An 8,802-nucleotide genomic window follows, 5' to 3' on the forward strand; every position below is an offset into this window, starting at 1 on the left:
CCAAAGTGAGGATGGCTGAACTGTCAGACAGGGTCAAGGTTAGGATGGGTACATTGTGCCCCGGGAATTCATAGAAACAATATCTAGTGCACTGTGGAGCAGTTTGAAATAGCCACGTACAGTGTTGTTGTAACCCTACTGTGGGCAGTGATTACTTTCTCAGGCACCAGCGGAGAAGTTTTTCTAGAGAGAAAATAATCAAGCTCTGTGGATCCCCTGTGGACTCGACCCGGCTGGTTTTTCTGTGGATGAACCTTTTTATCCAGCCAGAGAGTTTAGACTTACAATGCTGGGAAAGACCTCCTCACCAAACCACCTTCTGGTTGCTTTGTCTTATTATTTCTTGTTGTTTGTCTTGTTTTGGCTGCTGTCTCTGGGAGTCTGTCAGATGCAAACATTTGTCTTCATTGGTTTGTGGAGTTTGTGACAAGAACGCTCTAGCGCTGTGAGAGTTTCCTTCCATGCTGGTCGTTAACTGTTCTGTTGGGTGATTCCTACTGCTGTCAGAAACAGACCAGATGACAGCGCAGAGGAATTATTACATTTGCTAGCTATAGCTTACCATAGCTTTTAGCAGTGATGCATGTTTTACAGTCTGTAAATACCCCAGGAAGGGTAGTTTTATTGCTTGATATTAAAAAGCATGGTAGACAGGCCACTTGATTTTTTCTTTACTTCAATGAAAAGATCTCTACTGCAATATGATATATCAAGAGGACGTCCACCTGCTAGTCTCGCCGTTCTGTATCCTATCTGAGACACCGGCTCATGGAGCATAAAAGCACAATAAACAAAGTGAACCTGAGGAGATGCAAGTCCTCAGAGAGAGAGAGATACTGTACATGGGCAGGGGTCATTCAAAGGTCCACCGCACTCCATTCAGAATAGAGCCATAAGATGTTTTCTGGGAGTATATACGTTTTCCCCAAGCCTTGCTATTCAAGGAGACATGGGATGGGAGCCCTGTGAAGTAGGACCGAGGGGTGAAATGATTAGGTTGTGGAACCATCTTGTCAATATGCCAGAAGACTGAATAACAAAAAAGGTTTTCAATTGGGATAAAACACACAATTACCCTTGGACAAAGCATCATATTGAAGGAAGCTGAACAACACATATCTAGAATTAAGTAATGATGCAATGTCAACATGATCAAACACAAGTTAACCCTTAGCTACAAAGAAAAATGGTAGTAGTGAATAAAGCTTTACCTATGGGAGTAGTGAATAAAGCTCTACCTATGGGAGTAGTGAATAAAGCTCTACCTATGGGAGTAGTGAATAAAGCTTTAACTATGGGAGTAGTGAATAAAGCTCTACCTATGGGAGTAGTGAATAAAGCTCTACCTATGGGAGTAGTGAATAAAGCTCTACCTATGGGAGTAGTGAATAAAGCTCTACCTATGGGAGTAGTGAATAAAGCTCTACCTATGGGAGTAGTGAATAAAGCTCTACCTATGGGAGTAGTGAATAAAGCTCTACCTATGGGAGTAGTGAATAAAGCTCTACCTATGGGAGTAGTGAATAAAGCTTTACCTCTGGGAGTAGTGAATAAAGCTCTACCTATGGGAGTAGTGAATAAAGCTCTACCTATGGGAGTAGTGAATAAAGCTCTACCTATGGGAGTAGTGAATAAAGCTCTACATATGGGAGTAGTGAATAAAGCTGTACCTATGGGAGTAGTGAATAAAGCTCTACCTATGGGAGTAGTGAATAAAGCTCTACCTATGGGAGTAGTGAATAAAGCTTTACCTATGGGAGTAGTGAATAAAGCTCTACATATGGGAGTAGTGAATAAAGCTCTACCTATGGGAGTAGTGAATACAGCTCTACCTACGGGAGTAGTGAATAAAGCTCTACCTCTACCTATGGGAGTAGTGAATAAAGTACCTATGGGAGTAGTGAATAAAGCTGTACCTATGGGAGTAGTGAATAAAGCTCTACCTATGGGAGTAGTGAATAAAGCTCTACCTATGGGAGTAGTGAATAAAGCTCTACCTATGGGAGTAGGAATAAAGTGGGAGTAGTGAATAAAGCTCTACCTATGGGAGTAGTGAATAAAGTGGGAGTAGTGAATAAAGCTCTACCTATGGGAGTAGTGAATAAAGCTCTACCTATGGGAGTAGTGAATAAAGCTCTACCTATGGGAGTAGTGAATAAAGCTTTAACTATGGGAGTAGTGAATAAAGCTCTACCTCTGGGAGTAGTGAATAAAGCTCTACCTATGGGAGTAGTGAATAAAGCTGTACCTATGGGAGTAGTGAATAAAGCTCTATCTATGGGAGTAGTGAATAAAGCTCTACCTATGGGAGTAGTGAATAAAGCTTTACCTCTGGGAGTAGTGAATAAAGCTCTACCTATGGGAGTAGTGAATAAAGCTCTACCTATGGGAGTAGTGAATAAAGCTCTACCTATGGGAGTAGTGAATAAAGCTCTACATATGGGAGTAGTGAATAAAGCTGTACCTATGGGAGTAGTGAATAAAGCTCTACCTATGGGAGTAGTGAATAAAGCTCTACCTATGGGAGTAGTGAATAAAGCTTTACCTATGGGAGTAGTGAATAAAGCTCTACATATGGGAGTAGTGAATAAAGCTGTACCTATGGGAGTAGTGAATACAGCTCTACCTACGGGAGTAGTGAATAAAGCTCTACCTATGGGAGTAGTGAATAAAGCTGTACCTATGGGAGTAGTGAATAAAGCTGTACCTATGGGAGTAGTGAATAAAGCTGTACCTATGGGAGTAGTGAATAAAGCTCTACCTATGGGAGTAGTGAATAAAGCTCTACCTATGGGAGTAGTGAATAAAGCTTTAACTATGGGAGTAGTGAATAAAGCTGTACCTATGGGAGTAGTGAATAAAGCTGTACCTATGGGAGTAGTGAATAAAGCTGTACCTATGGGAGTAGTGAATAAAGCTCAACCTATGGGAGTAGTGAATAAAGCTCTACCTATGGGAGTAGTGAATAAAGCTCTACCTATGGGAGTAGTGAATAAAGCTGTACCTATGGGAGTAGTGAATAAAGCTCTACCTATGGGAGTAGTGAATAAAGCTCTTCCTATGGGAGTAGTGAATAAAGCTTTAACTATGGGAGTAGTGAATAAAGCTCTACCTATGGGAGTAGTGAATAAAGCTTTAACTATGGGAGTAGTGAATAAAGCTGTACCTATGGGAGTAGTGATTAAAGCTCTACCTATGGGAGTAGTGAATAAAGCTCTACATATGGGAGTAGTGAATAAAGCTCTACCTATGGGAGTAGTGAATACAGCTCTACCTATGGGAGTAGTGAATAAAGCTCTATCTATGGGAGTAGTGAATAAAGCTCTACCTATGGGAGTAGTGAATAAAGCTCTACCTATGGGAGTAGTGAATAAAGCTGTACCTATGGGAGTAGTGAATAAAGCTCTACCTATGGGAGTAGTGAATAAAGCTGTACCTATGGGAGTAGTGAATAAAGCTCTACCTATGGGAGTAGTGAATAAAGCTGTACCTATGGGAGTAGTGAATAAAGCTCTACTGTATCTTGCCTATGCTGCTCTGTACCATCACTCATTCATATATCCTTATGTACATATTCTTTATCCCCTTACACTGTGTACAAGACAGTAGTTTTGGAATTGTTAGTTAGATTACTTGTTATTACTGCATTGTCGGAACTAGAAGCACAAGCATTTCGCTACACTCGCATTAACATCTGCTAACCATGTGTATGTGACAAATAAAATTTGATTTGATTGATTTGATTTGATTTGTACCTATGGGAGTAGTGAATAAAGCTCTACCTATGGGAGTAGTGAATAAAGCTGTACCTATGGGAGTAGTGAATAAAGCTTTAACTATGGGAGTAGTGAATAAAGCTCTACCTATGGGAGTAGTGAATAAAGCTGTACCTATGGGAGTAGTGAATAAAGCTCTACCTATGGGAGTAGTGAATAAAGCTGTACCTATGGGAGTAGTGAATAAAGCTTTAACTATGGGAGTAGTGAATAAAGCTGTACCTATGGGAGTAGTGAATAAAGCTCTACCTATGGGAGTAGTGAATAAAGCTAAAGCTCTACCTATGGGAGTAGTGAATAAAGCTGAATAGCTTTAACTATGGGAGTAGTGAATAAAGCTGTACCTATGGGAGTAGTGAATAAAGCTGTACCTATGGGAGTAGTGAATAAAGCTCTACCTATGGGAGTAGTGAATAAAGCTGTACCTATGGGAGTAGTGATTCTGGAGAACATGGAGTTTTCCAGATGTTTTAGCAGCCCATTTGAGCCCCATCCATTCTGACCAGAAGAAAAAACCCACTTCTCCCTATCATATCAGCGGATTAAAAGAAGTCACCCTAAATCATCCTTCCCATAGTCTGTGTGCAGAAACTGATGCAAGACTTGGCATGTTGCAGTCTGACTTCTTTGCCAAAGGGCTCTTCTATGGTTCTGGGAGGTTGTTGAAGAACCTGTAGTTGACTCATCACAGAGAGTGTAAATGTAAACACTCTCCAGTGCCAGGCTGCCGAAGTGTTATCAGACAGAGTGTGAGTTTCAACATGAGCTGTTTCAGCTTGTTGTCGAGACAAGAGTATACAGGCTCCTCCTATCAAAACAAAATTGATCATCAGGGCCTCCCGAGTGGTGCAGCGGTCTAAGGCACTGCATTGCAGTGCTAGCTGTGCCACTAGAGATTCTGGGTTCGAGTCCAGGCTCCAGCTGCGACCGGGAGACCCATGGGGCGGTGCACAATTGGCCCAGTGTCGTCCGGGTTAGGGGAGGGTTTGGCCGGTGACACGGTCGCCAGGTGTTTCCTCCGACACGTTGGTGCGGCTGGCTTCCAGGTTAAGTGGGCATTGTGTCAAGAAGCAGTGCAGCTTGGTTGTGTTTCGGAGGACACATGGCTCTCGACCTTCGCCTCTCCCGAGTCCGTACGGGAGTTGCAGCGATGAGACAAGACTGTAACAACCAATTGGGGAGAGAAAAAAATTATAATAAAAAAATATGATCATCAGGTTCCTGGGATGAGTCAAAACCAACTTACCCACAGAGACAAAGCATTGAGTTATTATTATTATGCAAAAACGGTTTAATAGTACATGTATCAAAGGAGGTTGGTGGCAACTTAATTGGGGAAGATGGGCTCGTGGTAATGGCTGGAGCGGAATCAATGGAATGGATCCATACTTGCAGGACACTGGAGGAATGTATTGGACTTTTCCCGGAGACATGGTGACTGGATTAGAAGCTCATTATTATTAGATTGCTGGAACGTCCATTTTGTTTTTGTGTAGGGGCTGTCAGATTTCTGGAAAGAGCTGGTTTATTTTATGTTACTCACTTGGAAAGTCCAATCATTGTAAGATTATTACTTTATCCCACTAAGGTTCCTTCCTACCATTGTGATTGAGACCTGTGATCAAGAGAGAGAGAGAGGTCAGGAATTCCCCCTCACATACTTCACATATGACTTTGTGAGAGTTCCTATCCCCAACTTTCAGCTAAACCCCCCTCTTTGCTACGTCCATATTGTGTATGTCTGGCATTGGTAACAGTAGCAGCAGCCATATCCACCTTTCTCCCCTTCAGTTCCCCATCAGGACTGTCCCCACTTGACCCACCACTGGATATTTAGCTCTGAAGGGCAGACATGTCCTCTTTTACGTTCATTCAAGCTGTTTTCATGAAGGTTAGTCTATCATACAGGCCATGTGGTTGAATAAGATGGTGGTAAAGCCATACAGTGCGGTCAAATTCTCATTTCTTGACCATGTTTGTCAACCAACTCTCCATGAGCATTTTATTCCTCTGCAATTATTGAGAAATTGTTTGATATATCTCAAGCTAAATATGTGGCCCTAAATCAAATGACAGGAAAACGCTGTCTCTAGAACGCATCCAAAAGTTAATACGGTCATTCACATGTGGCCTTGCTCAACCAAGCATTTCACAAGACATGCGACGGTTCGTTTCGCTAGCTGAGGAGATTCCACCAGGGAAACCTGATGCTCTTGTTTCAGTCCGCTCTGCATCGTGTCCCACTGTAGTTCACTGCTCTGCAGTTTACTCTTGGCTGTCCTCTACTGGTATAGAGTCTGATGGATGGAGTTCCAGATACTCTGTGTATTGTCCTGCTGCCAGCTCCATGACGTATCCCCCTGGGGGCCAGACCAGCTCCATGATGTATCCCCCTGGGGGCCTGACCTCCCTCCTGCCTCCATACGGTTAAATTGTTCTCCTCTGTTTGTCTCTGCTCCATAACTCATAGGAGAAGTCTCTATTTGTCTCTGCTCCATAACGCATAGGAGAAGTCTCTATTTGTCTCTGCTCCATAACTCATAGGATAAGTCTCTGTGTGTCTCTGCTCCATAACTCATAGGATAAGTCTCTGTGTGTCTCTGCTCCATAACTCATAGGAGAAGTCTCTGTGTGTCTCTGCTCCATAACTCATAGGATAAGTCTCTGTGTGTCTCTGGAGAAGTCTCTGTTTATTTCTGCTCCATAACTCATAGGAAAAGTTTATCTCTGCTCCATAACTCATAGGAGAAGTCTCTGTGTGCCTCTGCTCCATAACTCATAGGAGAAGTCTCTGTTTATCTCTGCTCCATAACTCATAGGAGAAGTCTCTGTGTGTCTCTGCTCCACAAGTCATATAAATCTCTGCTCCATAACTCATAGGAGAAGTCTCTGTTTATCTCTGCTCCATAACTCATAGGAGAAGTCTCTGTGTGTCTCTGCTCCACAAGTCATAGAAGTCTTGGTTTATCTCTGCTCCATAACTCATAGGAGAAGTCTCTGTTTGTCTCTGCTCCATAACTCATAGGAGAAGTCTCTGTGTGTCTCTGCTCCATAACTCATAGGAGAAACTGTGTGTCTCTGCTCCATAACTAATTGAGAAGTCTCTGTGTGTCTCTGCTCCATAACTCATAGGAGTATCTGTTTATCTCTGCTCCATAACTCATAGGAGATGTCTCTGTGTGTCTCTGCTTCACAAGTCATATACGTCTCTGTTTATCTCTGCTCCATAACTCATAGGAGAAGTCTCTGTGTGTCTCTGCTCCATAACTCATAGGAGAAGTCTCTGTGTGTCTCTGTAGGAGAAGTCTCTGTGTGTCTCTCCATAACTCATAGGAGAAGTCTCTGTTTATCTCTGCTCCATAACTCATAGGATAAGTCTCTGTGTGTCTCTGCTCCATAACTCATAGGAGAAGTCTCTGTTGTCTCTACCCCATAACTCATAGGAGAAATCTCTATTCATCTCTGCTCCATAACTCATAGGAGAAGTCTCTGTTTGTCTCTGCTCCATAACTCTCTGTGTGTCTCTGCTCCATAACTCATAGGAGAAGTCTCTGTGTGTCTCTGCTCCATAACTCATAGAGAAGTCTCTGTTTATCTCTGCTCCATAACTCATAGGAGAAGTCTCTGTGTGTCTCTGCTCCATAACTCATAGGAGAAGTCTCTGTGTGTCTCTGCTCCATAACTCATAGGAGAAGTCTCTGTTTGTCTCTGCTCCATAACTCATAGGAGAAGTCTCTGTGTGTCTCTGCTCCATAACTCATAGGAGAAGTCTCTGTTTGTCTCTGCTCCATAACTCATAGGAGAAGTCTCTATGTGTCTCTGCTCCATAACTCATAGGAGAAGTCTCTGTTTGTCTCTGCTCCATAACTCATAGGAGAAGTCTCTATGTGTCTCTGCTCCATAACTCATAGGAGAAGTCTCTGTTTGTCTCTGCTCCATAACTCATAGGAGAAGTCTCTGTGTGTCTCTGCTCCATAACTCATCGGAGAAGTCTCTGTTTGTCTCTGCTCCATAACTCATAGGAGAAGTCTCTATGTGTCTCTGCTCCATAACTCATAGGAGAAGTCTCTGTTTGTCTCTGCTCCATAACTCATAGGAGAAGTCTCTATGTGTCTCTGCTCCATAACTCATAGGAGAAGTCTCTGTGTGTCTCTGCTCCAAAACTCATAGGAGAAGTCTCTGTGTGCCTCTGCTCCATAACTCATATGAGAAGTCTCTGTTTGTCTCTGCTCCATAACTCAGAGGAGAAGTCTCTGTTTGTCTCTGCTTCATAACTCATAGGAGAAGTCTCTGTGGGTCTCTGCTCCATAACTCATAGGAGAAGTCTCTGTGTGTCTCTGCTCCACAAGTCATAGGATAAGTATTTGTGTGTCTCTGCTCCATAACTCATAGGATAAGTCTCTGTTTGTCTCTGCTTCATAACTCATAGGAGAAGTCTCTGTGGGTCTCTGCTCCATAACTCATAGGAGAAGTCTCTGTGTGTCTCTGCTCCATAACTCATAGGAGAAGTCTCTGTGTGTCTCTACTCCATAACTCATAGGAGAAGTGTCTGTGTGCCTCTCCTCCATAACTCATAGGAGATGTCTCTGTTGGTCCTGGGCAGGGAAGATAAGGTGCAACACCTGAGAGTTTATTTCTCCCCTGAGGCATACCAAACAAATGAGGTGGGGCTCTCCAAATCCAGAATCCACATTTAATGGAACAATGGCTTTTGTTTGCTTGCAAATAACACACTGCGTAATCCTCATGTTGGGTGTATCTGATAGGTTTGTAATAGGAGATGTTGAGGAGCACAATGACTTGGAGTGTAGTTCAGTGAAAGACATGATGGGATGAGGTATGAGGGATGAGGTATGATATAGATGGCTTTAGTTTCAGGGCTGACCAGGTTTTTGCTCATAGCATTTCTTTCTCTTCCCTTTTTCCACAGCAAACAAAGAGGACTATGAGGAGGAATATGATGACTATTCTACACAAACACCAGACTATGACTACACCGCCACCTTCGATTACACCTATTTCAGTA

The sequence above is a fragment of the Oncorhynchus clarkii genome, unplaced genomic scaffold (assembly GCF_045791955.1).
Source record: "Oncorhynchus clarkii lewisi isolate Uvic-CL-2024 unplaced genomic scaffold, UVic_Ocla_1.0 unplaced_contig_10960_pilon_pilon, whole genome shotgun sequence".
NCBI classification, from domain to species: Eukaryota; Metazoa; Chordata; class Actinopteri; order Salmoniformes; family Salmonidae; genus Oncorhynchus; species Oncorhynchus clarkii.